This window comes from Rana temporaria, chromosome 4, assembly GCF_905171775.1.
Source record: "Rana temporaria chromosome 4, aRanTem1.1, whole genome shotgun sequence".
Lineage (NCBI taxonomy): Eukaryota > Metazoa > Chordata > Amphibia > Anura > Ranidae > Rana > Rana temporaria.
This window is the reverse complement of record NC_053492.1, coordinates 478,453,752-478,470,138: the sequence shown is the minus strand read 5'-3', so window position 1 is coordinate 478,470,138 and position 16,387 is coordinate 478,453,752. Positions and strand designations below refer to the sequence as shown.

The window sequence follows — 16,387 nt, the reverse complement described above, 5'->3', positions numbered from 1 at the left end:
ATGGTTCCCAGTGCTGAACTACTTATTATTATTATTATTATTATTATTATTATTATCATTATACAGGATTGATATGGCGCCAACAGTTTGTGCAGCGCTTTACAACATGAAGGCAGACCGTACAGTTACAATTCAATTCAGAAGGGATCCGAGGGCTCTGCTCGTTGGAGCTTACAATCTAGAGGAATCTTATAAAAATAAATATATATATATATATATATATATATATATATATATATATATATATATATATATATATATATATATATAAAAATAATAAATAAAATATATAAATAAAAAGATTCCTGCTTTAAGGAACATGCATGTCAATGTGGACGGTGGCGTCTGTACAGAGCTGCTCTGTAGCTCCTAAATGCAGAGTCTCTCCTTCCTCCTCCTTCCCCTCCTCTCTCTCTCTCTCTCTCTCTCTCTCTCTCTCTCTCTCTCTTCTCCTCTCCAAATCGCAGAGCCGGTGACATGCCTCCATCCCACCAATGTTGAGTGTTGATCTGAGGATTTGGCATGTCAGCCAGTGTCTACACAAGCTTAAGTTTCTATTATTACGCAAAGGATTATCAGGACAGTAGCCTTGCCACAGAATTACAGCCAATCTGCTTGAACACAAGGCTCCTTTTTTTTTTTTCCTCCTCTCTCTCTTTCTCTTTTTTTTTTTTTTTTTGCATTTATTGGAATATTTATTTCTATTTTTTTTTTTTTTTTTTTACTAAAAGTGGATAACTGGTGGCTTGTACAGCAACGTTGTTTTTAATTATTACAAGGGAAGCGTAAAAAAAAAAAAAAAAAAAAAAACCTAAGCAGCTTGAATGTGTGTCTATTCTCCCTTTGCCGAGCTGTGGAGGGCTCTGCCATCTATCGCACTCACAAGGATAACAGCAGATCAGGCGTTCCTACTGTAGCTCTTCTCTCTGGCTCTGCATCGGTGTCTCTCTCCTGCATCCTCTGGTTGGAAGTTCTGCATCCCCCCCCTCCACCCTTACCCTACCCCACCACCCCCACCGTGCCCTAAATGTGCACGTAGAGGTCTACCGGCTGCACCACATCCCAAAACCCATCAAAGGGTTTCATGGTTTTAAGGGTTTTTTAAAGGGGGGTGAAACCGAAGGGTTGGATCTGTGGTTGGCTTATCACCTGCAAACGCTTTGGATATACTGTACTGTATCAGGAGGAAAAAAAACACAGGATCCACCTCATCTGGGGCTTTGCTTTGCTGCTGCTTTGCAATTTCTGTCTGAAAATTTTCCCACTCGGAAGAGGAGAGGACTTGGATCTGTCCTCCCGTGCAGGATGCAGGGCTTATTTTTATCCAAGCACCACCGTTCCTTTTGGTAAAAGAGGATACATGCATCCTTTAGCAGGTAAGCCCCCCCCCTTTTTTTTTTGCATGGTAGAAGTTTTGGGTTGTCCAAAAAAAAAAAAGGGGTACCAATTTTCAAGTTGGCTTTGAATGGTTGTGTTCAATGAAAAGTGGCTGCAGATACGGAAAATGCCAAAACCTGAACCTGTTTCGAAGGCTTGGAAAGGAAGACGTTGAGTGAGATTGGGGGGGGGGGGGAATTTAAGGCTGTACATGACTTTGGGCACAGCTGGTCTTTTATGTCTTCTGCTGTTTAGGCTTACCTGAAGAGGAGGGAGGGGTTCCAAGGCTTGGTGGGCGCTTGTAAAGGTCCAAAAAAAAAATTATATTTGAGATTGTGAGGGACAGAGCTTGTGTCTGGAAAAAGGTTAAGGAGATAAGATTTAGAAGAGGTAAAGGTTAAAATTTGGGTAAGGTTTGTAAAATTGAATGGTTCTTCGGTTGTCTTTGGGGATGGTTTGATTTGTCCAGGGGAGCCCTGTCCGAAAAAGGGTTAAGGCTATGAGATTTAGAAGAGGTAAAGGTGAAAATTTGGGTAAGGTTTGTAAAATTGAATGAATCTTCGGTTGTCTTTGGGGATGGTTTGATTTATCCAGGGGAGACTTGTCCAAAAAAGGGTTAAGGCTATGAGATTTAGAAGAGGTAAAGGTGAACATTTGGGTAAGGTTTGTAAAATTGAATGGTTCTTCAGTTGTCTTTGGGGATGGTTTGATTTATCCAGGGGAGCCCTGTCTGAAAAAGGGTTAAGGCTATGAGATTTAGAAGAGGTAAAGGTGAACATTTGGGTAAGGTTTGTAAAATTGAATGGTTCTTCGGTTGTCTTTGGGGATGGTTTGATTTATCCAGGGAAGCCCTGTCTGAAAAAGGGTTAAGGATATGAGAGTTAGGAGAGGTAAAGGTTAATGATGAAAGGTCTGCTGCAACCTGCAAGAGATATTTGGGGGCTACCAAGGCAATTTTCTAAATATTTTACGATGAGCGTTGAACGTTGGTTACCTAATTTTTGACAGATGATGCACCCTATATGAATTATGTATTGCAATGTAAATACTGCTAATTAATATTTCATCCTGCAGCTAGACATGTACCTCTCTCAGGCGTGATAAGATTGGTTTCTATTGCATTTCCTTTAGCCTGACAATCTTTGATCAGACACCGATCTTCAGAAACACAAGCGTTGTTTTTTCCCCCCTCTGGTCTGTGGGAGGAGATGCTGCTCTGCAAATTTGGCAAAGTCTTTTTTTAGTAGTTATTTAATTAGCCTTTGCATACTGGTGAGCTTTCCTAAAGAGTGGGAGACTGCCTGAAATTGGAAAAGCCTTGGAGGAGTTAATGATGTGGAGAATCTGGCGATGTGGAGAGGGTATCGGGAGTAGACATGGGGGTTGTATATGGCAAAAAAAAAATTAAAAATAGGGTAGTGTTTGGAAAAATGTAATGGAATCTCCAGTTGGCTTTGGCAATCAATATGGTTAAAAAAAATGGGTAAGGTTCGTGAAATTTAAATAAATCTCCAGTTGGCTTTGTGGATGGTTTGGTTTAGATGGGGGAGCCCTGTCCTGGAAAGGGGTTGAGGAAATGAGATTTAGAAGAGGTGATGGTGAAATACGTGGGAAAAAAAAGATGGTCAATGTTTGTAAAATTGAATGAAATCTTCAGTTGGCTTTGGGATGGGTTGGGTTTAAATGGGGGAGCCCTGTCTGAAAAAGGGTTAAGGAGATAAGATTTAGAAGAGGTAAATGTGAAAATTTGGGTAAGGTTTGTAAAATTGAATGAATCTTTAGTTGGCTTTGGGTTTAAATGGGGGAGCCCTGTAAGGAGAAGGGTTAAGGAGATAAGATTTAGAAGAGGTTAATGTTAAAATTTGGGTAAGGTTTGTAAAATTGAATGAATCTTTAGTTGGCTTTGGGTTTACATGGGGGAGCCCTGTATGGAGAAGGGTTAAGGAGATGATATTTAGAAGAGGTAAAGGTTAAAATTTGGGTAAGGTTTGTCAAATTTAATGAATCTACAGTTGGCTTTGGGGGTGGGTTGGGTTTAAATGGGGAAGACCTGTCTGGAAAAGGGTTAAGGAGATACGATTTAGAAGAGGTGAAGGTGAAAATTTGGGTAAGGTTTGTAAAATTTAATGAATCTTTAGTTGGCTTTGGGATGGGTTGGGTTTATATGGGGAGCCCTGTCTGAAAAAGGGTTAAGAAGATGAGATTTAGAAGAGGTTAAGGTGAAAATTTTGGTAAGGTTTGTAAAATTGAATGAATCTTCAGTTGGCTTTGGGAAAGGTTTGGTCGAGAAAATGACAATTAGAATAGGTGGGGGTCAAATATGCTTAAAAAAATATAATAATTGGTCAACGTTTGTAAAATTTTATAAATCTGTAGGTTTGGGGAGAGGTTTGGTTGAGAAGACATTTAGAAGAGGTGGGGGGTTAAAAAAAAAAGGTTAATATTTGTAAAATTGAAGGAATCTTCATTTGGCTTTGGGAATGGTTTGGTTTATATAGAAGAAGCCCAGTCCTGGCAAAGGGTTAAGGAGATGAGGGTTAGAAGAGGTAGGGGTAAAATATGGTTATAAAAAAAAATTGGGTAACGTTTGCAAAATTGAATGAATCTTCAGTTGGCTTTGGGAATGGTTGGGTTTATATTGGAGAGCCCCATCTTGGAAAGGGGTTACGGAGATGAGATTTAGTGGGTCAGGCACACGATTCAGTGGTACGGAATGTTCTGAGCAGGTAATGTCCTCGATGAGGCTAACGCGATTCGACAATGCAGCTTTCACACTGCTAAAATCTAGATAGACGGGTCCATAGCACAAGCCGTCACCTGTCTGTCATAAAAGGCTAATGTCAACAGTGGGGGGTGTTGGGGGGGTGGGGGCTCTGGAATGATTGGACAGCTTCAAAATAGAGATGCAACGCTCGTTCCAAACTACTTCACCCTGGATGAAACCTTGAAACCTACCCATAGCAAAAACAACAAAAAAAATGTCCTAGGAACTAGGGCTGGAAGAACATCATGTTGCCAATTATTTATTACTTTTTCACCTAAAATGTTTTTTTTTTGTGTTTGTGGGATGATGCTGTGTTCAGCTCTCTTCAGAAAGCTCATGGCTTCTAATTATGGGATTTCAGCCTTTGGTGTTAAAAGTGAGCATCTGCTGGCGAGCGTGCCCCCCCAGTATGATGATACGGCTTATATGTATGCTCTGCACAGCCTGCCTGTGGCACATACACCTCCCTGTGTGTTTTTAACGTGTACAAAAAAAAGTCTCCGGGCTCTGCCTCTGCAGCGATGTGAGGAATACGCAGAGCTTGTTGGGGGTTTGCGTTTGCGCTGCGTGTCATGTGTATACTGTCAAGAGGGGTGCAAGGGTCACAAGCCATAAATCCGGGAAATGGAATTACATATTTGTGAAGGCAAGAACCCAAAAGTAGACCTGTCTGTGCTTAACTAAGGGGGGGGGGGGGTCAGTGTTTAAATGACACGTCTCATGGTCTAATGGTAGAATGTTCACATCTCACAGTCACAGACACAGACACTCTCTGTCTTTCCCCTCCCTCCAACCCAATCGCGTTCACCCTTTCTCCTTCTCCCTCCTCTCTCTCCTTCTCCCTCCTCTCTCTCCTTCTCCCTCCTCTCTCACCTTCTCCCTCCTCTCTCTCTCTTTCTCCCATGTTCTCTCTTCTTTTCTTTCTCTACTCTCTCCTTCTCCTCCATCCATCCCTCCCTTTCCTTCTTCCTCTCTCTCTCGTTCTCCTCCACTCTTCTCCCTCCCCCCTCATTTTCTCCATCTCCCTCCTCTCTCCTTCTTTCTCCCTCTCCCTCCTTTTCTACTTGCTCTCTCCTTCTCCCCCATCTGTCTCTCTCCTTTCTCCTTCTCCCTCTCTCCCTCCTTTCTTCTTTTTCTTGGCTCTCTTTCCTTCTCCCCTCTCTACTTCTTCTTTCTCCTTCTCCCCCTTTCTCTCTCCCTCCTCTTTCTCCTTCTCCCCCTCTCCCCTCTTTTCTCTTGTTTTCTCCTTCTTACCTCTTTTTGCCTTTGGCTCCCCCTTTCTCTTCTCTTTCTCCTTCCACCCTCTCTTCTTGTCTTCCCTTTCCTTTTCCCCCTCTGCTTCTTTCTCTCTCTCCCTCCTTGTCAATATCCATCCTCTCTCTTTCTATTACTTTCTCCATATCTCTCTCCCTATCTCCCTCTCCCCTCCCGTTCTCTTTCTCCCTTTCCACCCTCTTGCCCTTGTTCTCCCCTTCTTCCTCCTTTCAACTCATTATTATCCTCATTTCTCCTTATCCCTCTCTCATCCTCCTTTCTTCTTCTCCCTCTCTCTCTTCCTTCTCCTCCTTTCTTCTTCTCCCTCTCTCTCCTCCTTCTCCCTCTTTCTCCTTCTCCCTATTTCCCCTCTTATGTCACCCTTTCTCCTTTTCCTCCTCTCTCATCATTCTCCTCCTTACTCCTTCTCCCTCTCTCTCCTCCTTTCTGATTCTCACTCTCTCTCCTCCTTTATACTTCTTCCTCTCTCTCCTCCTTTCTCCTCCCTCTCTCTCCTCCTTCTCCCTCTCTCCCCTTTTTATCATCCTTCTCCTTCTCACTCTTTCTCCTCATTCTCCTCCTTACTCCTTCCCGCTTTCTCTCCTCCTTTCTCTTCCCCTTCTCTTCTCATTCTCCTATTTTCTCCTTCTCCCTCTCTCTCCTCCTTTATCCTCCTTACTCCTTCTCCCTCTCTCTCCTCTTTTCTCCCTCTCTCTCCTATTTTCTCCCTCTCTCTCTCTTGCTTATCCTTCTCCTTCTCCCTCTCTCTCCTCCTCCTGCTTTCTACTTCTCCCTCTCTCTCCTCCTTCTCCCTCTCTCTCCTCCTCCTGCTTTCTCCTTCTCACTTTCTCCCCTCTTATCTCATCTTTTCTCCTTTTCCCTCTCTCTCATCATTCTCCTCCTTACTCCTTCTCCCTCTCTCTCCTCCTTTCGTTCCTCTTCTCATTCTCCTATTTTCTCCTTCTTACTCTCTCCTCCTTTCTCCTCCTTTCCTTCCTTTCTCATTCTCTCTCCTACCTCTCCTCCTTTATCCTTCTCCCTCTCTCTTCTCCCCTTTTCCTGCCTGTCACTCTTCTCCTCTTTTCTCCTTCTCCCTCTCTCTCCTCCTTCTCCCTCCTGTCTCTCTCCTTCTCCTCCTTTCTCCATCTCCCTCTCTCTCTCCTTCTCCTCCTTTCTCCATCTCCCTCCTATCTCTCTCCTTCTCCTCCTTTCTCCTTCTCCCTCTCACTCCTTCACCGGTCTCCTCTCGTTCTCTCACACACACATGCACGGTCATGTACACACGCACACATGATCTTGCTCTTACACACACATGTGCATTAACCTATAACCACCAATCAACCTTTTCGTAGCGCAGACCACACTGAATTGTCTATGAGGGAGACGTCCGGTTGCCTAGGGTTACCGCACAATCCCAACCCTGCCGTAGATCTACCTGACGCAGTTAATATTCTATTGAAGCCGAGCTCTGTGTTCGTAGAAATGTGCCCCCCCCCGCTCAGGTCATTTCACTCTCTGAACGTAGCCGTGTACGATGGAGCACGAGCAACCAGAAAATGAACGTCAGCCCCCCCCCCCCTTTCCCATATAGAGACATCGCTACTCCCCAGGAACGTATTCCGATGTCTGCTTATATTATTCATCCGGACGCTGCATAACGATCTGTGATTGGAGGATATCGGTGGAGCTCGTCTCCCCTGTCCACATCCCCGGCTCAGTATCAGGGCTGTATATGTGTGGTGTGTGTGTATATATATATATGTGTGGTGTATATATATATATATACGTGTTCCTATTCTTCTTGTGCTGCCGCGATGGAGTGGAGAAGACGCCTTGACTGGCGTGTCGGAATTCCCGGTGATATCAATGTCTGCCGTTCCCTGATGGGAATCCATGCAGTGGAATCGGATGCCGAGTGCTTAATATAATCAGATTGGAGTGTATCACTCCGAGCCGGGTTTATCTGGAGGGGGGGAGAATATCACATCTGGAGGGGGGGGGGGAGTCATGAAAACACTTGGGAGGGATGTGAACGTGCTCAGAGCTTGTAGGGGCCTCCTATTATATATGAACAGAGCTACCGCTGTCTTCGGCAAACCCAGCATGTCAAAGTGGTATGGCATTATACCGGCATGGTAATAAATATAAAGGAGGTCGTCCGATCAGATTGTATAGTGTGCAGGGCCGCCATCAGGAATTATAGGGCCACTTACACAGCTTCAGGCATGGGCCCCCTGGATCAGAGAACTGAGGGGGGGGGGGGGTGCTGCCGCCTCCAATTGAGAAGCAGGGGGTGCCGCCGCTAATTGAGAACATTTTGGATTGAGAAGTGGGGGGGGGGGGGGCTTGCCGCCGCAAATTGGGGTGGGTGGGCTGTGGAAGCTGACGAATTAAAAAAATGAGGGGGGTTGCCCTGGGGACCTATGGGCCCCTCACAAAAAAACAATAATAAAAAATAGATATATATAAAAAAAGGGGGGGGGGACCTCAGGGCCCTTTAATAAAAAGAAAGAAGAAAAAATATATATATATAAAAAAGGGGGGTTGACATCCGGGGCCCTGGGGACCTCTGGGCCCTTTAATAAAAACATCCAGGCCCCTTACACGTGTACTCCCTGTACCCCATTGATGGCGATCCTGATAGTGTGTGCCAAATACTGCAGATGGCGGCCTAAAATTCAATGGGTGAACTCACTGGGGTGACCACATTTCCAAACTGCCATTCAGGGACCCCCCCCCCCTCACCTTCCCCCCAAAAAGATAAGGGGGGTGGGGGGGAAATGTAGTCTCGGGGTTTATGGGGAATTTGGCAGCGGGTTATTTGTTAGGTGAATGTGCCACTTGCCACCAGATGCAGTGCCGCTTGCCACCAATAGCCTGCCACCAGATGCAGTGCCACTTGCCACCCATAGCCTGAGACCAGATGCAGTGCCGCTTGCCACCCATAGCCTGAGACCAGATGCAGTGCCGCTTGCCACCCGTAGCCTGCCACCAGATGCAGTGCCGCTTGCCACCCATAGTCTGCCACCAGATGCAGTGCCACTTGCCAACCGTAGTCTGCCACCAGGTGCAGTGCCGCTTGCCACCCGTAGCCTGACACCAGATGCAGTGCCACTTGCCAATCGTAGCCTGCCACCAGATGCAGTGCCACTTGCTACCCATAGCCTGCCACCAGATGCAGTGCCGCTTGCCACCCATAGCCTGCCACCAGATACAGTGCCGCTTGCCACCCATAGCCTGCCACCAGATGCAGTGCCGCTTGCCACCCATAGCCTGCCACCAGATGCAGTGCCGCTTGCCACCCATAGCCTGCCACCAGATGCAGTGCCGCTTGCCACCCGTAGTCTGCCACCAGATGCAGTGCCGCTTGCCACCCATAGCCTGACACCATGGATGCAGTGCTGCTTGCCACCCGTAGTCTGCCTTCAGATGCAGTGTAGCCTGCCACCAGGTGCAATTCCGCTTGCCACCCATAGTCTGCCACCAGATGCAGTGCCGCTTGCCACCCGTAGCCTGCCACCAGATGCAGTGCCGCTTGCCACCCGTAGTCTGCCACCAGATGCAGTGCTACTGTCACTCCCTCTGCGTGAGCCACGTGCGTAGAAGGAAAGCAGTGGGGTCACTATCTGGAGAGCGAAGATCACACCAGTCCCTGCTGGGTGCCGGAGGAGGTGTCGAGGTGGGTGGGGACAGCAGCGCTGCACTAGGCGCAGGCCTCGCTCCTGGCATCACTGCCTGAGAGTAAATTGTCACTGGTTGCAAGATGCCAGGCAACGCCGGCCCTATAGCAGCCAGGGCAACCCGGGACACGTGGGCACTCTAGAACTCACCCGGTCCATAAAGTACTCCATAAATCCTCCGGCACGCTAGAATTTGTACAACCATACACTGCTGTAAAGGGTTTGTATGCTGGGATTTGCAGTTCCTTGGCGGGTGCAGATGATGAGAATTGTAGTTCCTCAGTTTGTGGAAATGCTTCATAATGTTCTCGCTGGGGCCCGATGTTTCATTGGCCATCCATGCCCCCCAAACCTTACCCCCCCCCTCATAAATTGTAGTTCCTCAGATATCATAGAATATGTATTCTTGAACTTATAGTTCGCCACACATAGGAACACTCTCGGGAATGCTGGGAGTTGTAGTTCCTTCACAATGGAAGTGATATGAGTAACACTGGGGCTTGTAGTGCACATGCTGGGAGTTGTAGTTCTTCAACAATGGAAGTGATATAATGAGTAACACTGGAATTTGTAGTGCACATGCTGGGAGTTGTAGTTCTTCAACAATAGAAGTGATATAATGAGTAACACTGGGATTTGTAGTACACATGCTGGGAGTTGTAGTTGCTGCACGTGTCCCCATAGAGGAGACATCTGTGGACCTCTCCATGGGAAAGATGTTTTGTCTCTAGAAGGCGGATCAGTAACATTGTATATACAGTACAGGGGGCTCCATCCCCCCGGCTCTCCCTCCTGGCGCTCTCTACTGGTCCTTCATGGAATTGCAGGGCAAAAAAAACATCTTTAAAGAGACCCTGTCACCAATATACGACATTCCACGTCAAAGCACCAAAAAATCGAATCCATACCTCCCAACATTTTGGGATGGGAATGAGGGACACCTACTAGCAAATGTATGTAGGCATAGGACACACCCCTTGCCACGCCCTCCTGTTCAGAGTATTGTGCCCTCCTGATCCCCTGTACTGTGCTATCCTGTTATCAGTATTGTGCCCTCCTAAACCCCTGTATTGTGCCCTCCTGTTCCCAGTATTGTGCCCTCCTGATCCCCTGTACTGTGCCCTCCTGATCCCGGTATTGTGCCCTCCTGATCCCCCTGTACTGTGGCCTCCTGATCCCAGTATTGTGCCCTCCTGATCCCCTGTACTGTGCCCTCCTGATCCCCCTGTACTGTGCCCTTTGTATTGATCAGTCTTTGATTTTTGCCATGTTTTCTTATTGTTAAAAATCTATTTTATTGAAAGGACCAATGAATATATGTTCATTTCTATCAACTATGTATACTTTAATTTTTGAGAGTGGGTGTGTAAATTTGGGCAAGCTGGTAGGGGCCCCAGTGCATTACTTTGCCAAGGTGCCCATGACGCTATTAAGACGGACCTGGCGCTGCCCTCTGGTGCTTCTACCGGCCTCACCATGCGACTGGCGAGCCGGAGAAGGAATTCGCCGCCGGCGGAAGTTTTCCATAGAGAATACTGGTGATTGATTAAACTAAACAGGGCTAGCCCCGCCCCACTTCTATCTAATGAAAGCGATTCGCTTAATCAATAAATACACTTCGTGGTGAATGTCAAAAATAGCGATCGCTGACTGAGCAGCAAACTAATAAATTGATAACACAAATGTTACATAAATATCTAATAATAGTGACTTGCTTTAAATGATAAAGTGACTTGTGATGATATGTGCAAATACATAGTGCTCCCCGCTCCAAAAGTAATTCCACCGCTGTGTGGTTCCGCACTCACCAGATGGGTTGGAATAGTGCTCCCCGCTCCAAAAGTAATTCCAGCACCGTGTGGTTCCGCACTCACCAGATGGGTTGGAATAGTGCTCCCCGCCTCAAAGGTGACTGTAATTCCACCACTGTGTGGTTCCGCACTCACCAGATGGGTTGGAATAGTGCTCCCCGCCCCAAAGGTGACTGTAATTCTACCACTGTGTGGTTCCACACTCACCAGATGGGTTGGAATAGTGCTCCCCGCTCCAAAAGTAATTCCAGCACCGTGTGGTTCCGCACTCACCAGATGGGTTGGAATAGTGCTCCCCGCCCCAAAGGTGACTGTAATTCCACCACTGTGTGGTTCCGCACTCACCAGATGGGTTGGAATAGTGCTCCCCGCCTCAAAGGTGACTGTAATTCCACCACTGTGTGGTTCCGCACTCACCAGATGGGTTGGAATAGTGCTCCCCGCCCCAAAGGTGACTGTAATTCTACCACTGTGTGGTTCCACACTCACCAGATGGGTTGGAATAGTGCTCCACGCTCCAAAAGTAATTCCACCACTGTGTGGTTCCGCACTCACCAGATGGGTTGGAATAGTGCTCCCCGCTCCAAAAGTAATTCCACCACTGTGTGGTTCCACACTCACCAGATGGGTTGGAATAGTGCTCCCCGCCCCAAAGGTGACTGTAATTCCACCACTGTGTGGTTCCGCACTCACCAGATGGGTTGGAATAGTGCTCCCCACCCCAAAGGTGACTGTAATTCCACCACTGTGTGTGGTTCCGCACTCACCAGATGGGTTGGAATAGTGCTCCCAGCCCCAAAGGTGACTGTAATTCCACCACTGTGTGGTTCCGCACTCACCAGATGGGTTGGAATAGTGCTCCCCGCTCCAAAAGTAATTCCACCACTGTGTGGTTCCGCACTCACCAGATGGGTTGGAATAGTGCTCCCCGCTCCAAAGGTGACTGTAATTCCACCACTGTGTGGTTACGCACTCACCAGATGGGTTGGAATAGTGCTCCCCGCCCCAAAGGTGACTGTAATTCCACCACTGTGTGGTTCCGCACTCACCAAATGGGTTGGAATAGTGCTCCCCGCCCCAAAGGTGACTGTAATTCCACCACTGTGTGGTTCCGCACTCACCAGATGGGTTGGAATAGTGCTCCCCGCCCCAAAGGTGACTGTAATTCCACCACTGTGTGTGGTTCCGCACTCACCAGATGGGTTGGAATAGTGCTCCCAGCCCCAAAGGTGACTGTAATTCCACCACTGTGTGGTTCCGCACTCACCAGATGGGTTGGAATAGTGCTCCCCGCCCCAAAGGTGACTGTAATTCTACCACTGTGTGGTTCCACACTCACCAGATGGGTTGGAATAGTGCTCCCCGCTCCAAAAGTAATTCCAGCACCGTGTGGTTCCGCACTCACCAGATGGGTTGGAATAGTGCTCCCCGCCCCAAAGGTGACTGTAATTCCACCACTGTGTGGTTCCGCACTCACCAGATGGGTTGGAATAGTGCTCCCCGCCTCAAAGGTGACTGTAATTCCACCACTGTGTGGTTCCGCACTCACCAGATGGGTTGGAATAGTGCTCCCCGCCCCAAAGGTGACTGTAATTCTACCACTGTGTGGTTCCACACTCACCAGATGGGTTGGAATAGTGCTCCACGCTCCAAAAGTAATTCCACCACTGTGTGGTTCCGCACTCACCAGATGGGTTGGAATAGTGCTCCCCGCTCCAAAAGTAATTCCACCACTGTGTGGTTCCACACTCACCAGATGGGTTGGAATAGTGCTCCCCGCCCCAAAGGTGACTGTAATTCCACCACTGTGTGGTTCCGCACTCACCAGATGGGTTGGAATAGTGCTCCCCACCCCAAAGGTGACTGTAATTCCACCACTGTGTGTGGTTCCGCACTCACCAGATGGGTTGGAATAGTGCTCCCAGCCCCAAAGGTGACTGTAATTCCACCACTGTGTGGTTCCGCACTCACCAGATGGGTTGGAATAGTGCTCCCCGCTCCAAAAGTAATTCCACCACTGTGTGGTTCCGCACTCACCAGATGGGTTGGAATAGTGCTCCCCGCTCCAAAGGTGACTGTAATTCCACCACTGTGTGGTTACGCACTCACCAGATGGGTTGGAATAGTGCTCCCCGCCCCAAAGGTGACTGTAATTCCACCACTGTGTGGTTCCGCACTCACCAAATGGGTTGGAATAGTGCTCCCCGCCCCAAAGGTGACTGTAATTCCACCACTGTGTGGTTCCGCACTCACCAGATGGGTTGGAATAGTGCTCCCCGCCCCAAAGGTGACTGTAATTCCACCACTGTGTGGTTCCGCACTCACCAGATGGGTTGGAATAGTGCTCCCCGCTCCAAAAGTAATTCCACCACTGTGTGGTTCCGCACTCACCAGATGGGTTGGAATAGTGCTCCCCGCTCCAAAGGTGACTGTAATTCCACCACTGTGTGGTTCCGCACTCACCAGATGGGTTGGAATAGTGCTCCCCGCCCCAAAGGTGACTGTAATTCCACCACCGTGTGGTTCCGCACTCACCAGATGGGTTGGAATAGTGATCCCCGCCCCAAAGGCGACTGTAATTCCACCACTGTGTGGTTCCGCACTCACCAGATGGGTTGGAATAGTGCTCCCCGCCCCAAAGGTGACTATAATTCTACCACTGTGTGGTTCCACACTCACCAGATGGGTTGGAATAGTGCTCCACGCTCCAAAAGTAATTCCACCACTGTGTGTGGTTCCGCACTCACCAGATGGGGTGGACTCCTATGCCGTATGGCAAGAAGAGTCAACTGTGCTTTAGGTCTCTTCATTCGCTATTCTCACACACCTGGGGGGGAGGGGCGGGATCTGTTGGGTAGCTGTAGTGGTATTGCTGCAGGAGAGCCGAGGACCGCGAGCCCTGAAAAAAAAAAAAAAGCCTCCTCGCTTCACAATGCCAAGCAGAGTCGCCATCAGGGGGGGGGGTACAGGCATTACACCTGTAAGGGGCCCGATGGTCCCCAGGGCCCCTTACAGGTCCGGCTGGCCCCCCCTCCTATTTTTTGATTTTTTTAATTAAAAATAAATTAACTTTTTTTTTTGCATTACACCTGTAAGGGACCCGATAGTCCCCAGGGCCCCTTACAGGCCCGGCTGGCCCCCTCCTATTTTCTTTTTTGCATTACATCTGTAAGGGGCCCAATGGTCCCCAGGGCCCCTTACAGGCCCGGCTGGCCCCCCTCCTATTTTTTTTTATTACATTTTTTTTTTGCATTACACCTGTAAGGGGCCCGGTGGTCCCCAGGGCCCCTTACAGGCCCATCTGGCCCCCTCACATTTTTTATTTATTTATTTGTATTTATTTATTTTTTTGCATTACACCTGTAAGGGGCCCGATGGTCCCCAGGGCCCCTTACAGGCCCATCTTCGGGGCGCAGGGCTGTGCGCCCCGAGCCCACCCTTTTCTGAAGCCTATTAGAGCCTCTGGTTCCAATCATGTGCTTAAAAAAAAAAAGAAACTTCCATTGGAATCCAGGCGTCCGGTGCCCTGCATGTAGATCAGGGGGCCGGACGCATGGATAGGGGGGCAGAACGCCCTTCAGGAGCCTATAGCATGGGTAAATGAGCGCTAATAGAGCTCTGAATAGCAGTGAAATCAGCCAGAGGCTACAACCCTCCATACAAAACTTAGCCAGATAGTGGGGTAGATTCCCGAACGATTAACGCCGGCGTATCCATAGATACGCCGCGTAAATTCAAATCTGAGCCAGCGTATCTTCTTTCTGTATTCAGAAAGCTAGATACGCCGACATTAGCCTAAGATACGACTGGCGTAAGTCTCTTACGCCATCGTACCTTAGGGTGCATTCTCACGCTGGCCGCTAGGTGGCGCTTCCGTAGAGTATGCAAATTACATACTTACGCCGATTCACAAACGTACGTGTGCCCGGCGGTAGTTTTTTTACGCCGTTTGCGTAAGGCGTTTTCGTCGTAACGTTGCTCCTGCTATTAGGAGGCGCACGCAATGTTAAGTATGGACGTCGTTCCCGCGTCGCGTTTTGAAAATTTTACGTCGTTTGCGTAAGTCGTTTTCGTCGTAACGTTGCTCCTGCTATTAGGAGGCGCAGCCAATGTTAAGTATGGACGTCGTTCCCGCGTCGCGATTTGAAAATTTTACGTCGTTTGCGTAAGTCGTTTTCGGCGTAACGTTGCTCCTGCTATTAGGAGGCGCACGCAATGTTAAGTATGGACTTCGTTCCCGCGTCGCGATTTGAAAATTTTATGTTGTTTGCGTAAGTCGTTTTCGTCGTAACGTTGCTCCTGCTATTAGGAGGCGCACGCAATGTTAAGTATGGACGTCGTTCCCGCGTCGTGTTTTGTAAATTTTACGTCGCTTGCGTAAGTCGTTTTCGTCGTAACGTTGCTCCTGCTATTAGGAGGCGCACGCAATGTTAAGTATGGACGTCGTTCCCGCGTCGCGATTTGAAAATTTTACGTCGTTTGCGTAAGTCGTTTTCGGCGTAACGTTGCTCCTGCTATTAGGAGGCGCACGCAATGTTAAGTATGGACGTCGTTCCCGCATCGCGTTTTGAAAATTTTACGTCGTTTGCGTAAGTCGTTTTCGTCGTAACGTTGCTCCTGCTATTAGGAGGCGCAGCCAATGTTAAGTATGGACGTCGTTCCCGCGTCGCGATTTGAAAATTTTACGTTGTTTGCGTAAGTCGTTTTCGGCGTAACGTTGCTCCTGCTATTAGGAGGCGCACGCAATGTTAAGTATGGACGTCGTTCCCGCGTCGCGATTTGAAAATTTTATGTTGTTTGCGTAAGTCGTTTTCGTCGTAACGTTGCTCCTGCTATTAGGAGGCGCAGCCAATGTTAAGTATGGACGTCGTTCCCGCGTCGCGATTTGAAAATTTTACTTCGCTTGCGTAAGTCGTTTTCGTCGTAACGTTGCTCCTGCTATTAGGAGGCGCACGCAATGTTAAGTATGGACGTCGTTCCCGCGTCGCGATTTGAAAATTTTACGTCGTTTGCGTAAGTCGTTTTCGGCGTAACGTTGCTCCTGCTATTAGGAGGCGCACGCAATGTTAAGTATGGACGTCGTTCCCGCATCGCGTTTTGAAAATTTTACGTCGTTTGCGTAAGTCGTTTTCGTCGTAACGTTGCTCCTGCTATTAGGAGGCGCAGCCAATGTTAAGTATGGACGTCGTTCCCGCGTCGCGATTTGAAAATTTTACGTTGTTTGCGTAAGTCGTTTTCGGCGTAACGTTGCTCCTGCTATTAGGAGGCGCACGCAATGTTAAGTATGGACGTCGTTCCCGCGTCGCGATTTGAAAATTTTATGTTGTTTGCGTAAGTCGTTTTCGTCGTAACGTTGCTCCTGCTATTAGGAGGCGCAGCCAATGTTAAGTATGGACGTCGTTCCCGCGTCGCGATTTGAAAATTTTACTTCGCTTGCGTAAGTCGTTTTCGTCGTAACGTTGCTCCTGCTATTAGGAGGCGCACGCAATGTTAAGTATGGA

At 48.1% G+C, this 16,387-nt stretch overlaps 1 long non-coding RNA gene across 1 annotated transcript in view; it reads left to right on the top strand.

The window, feature by feature from the left end:
* The first annotated feature begins 416 nt into the window (after positions 1 to 416).
* LOC120938131 overlaps positions 417 to 16,387 on the top strand; it is a 332,977-nt gene continuing 317,006 nt past the window's right edge. The window contains exon 1 of the long non-coding RNA XR_005748789.1: positions 417 to 1,376. This is a non-coding gene — a long non-coding RNA (uncharacterized LOC120938131). The remainder of the gene's footprint in view (positions 1,377 to 16,387) is intronic.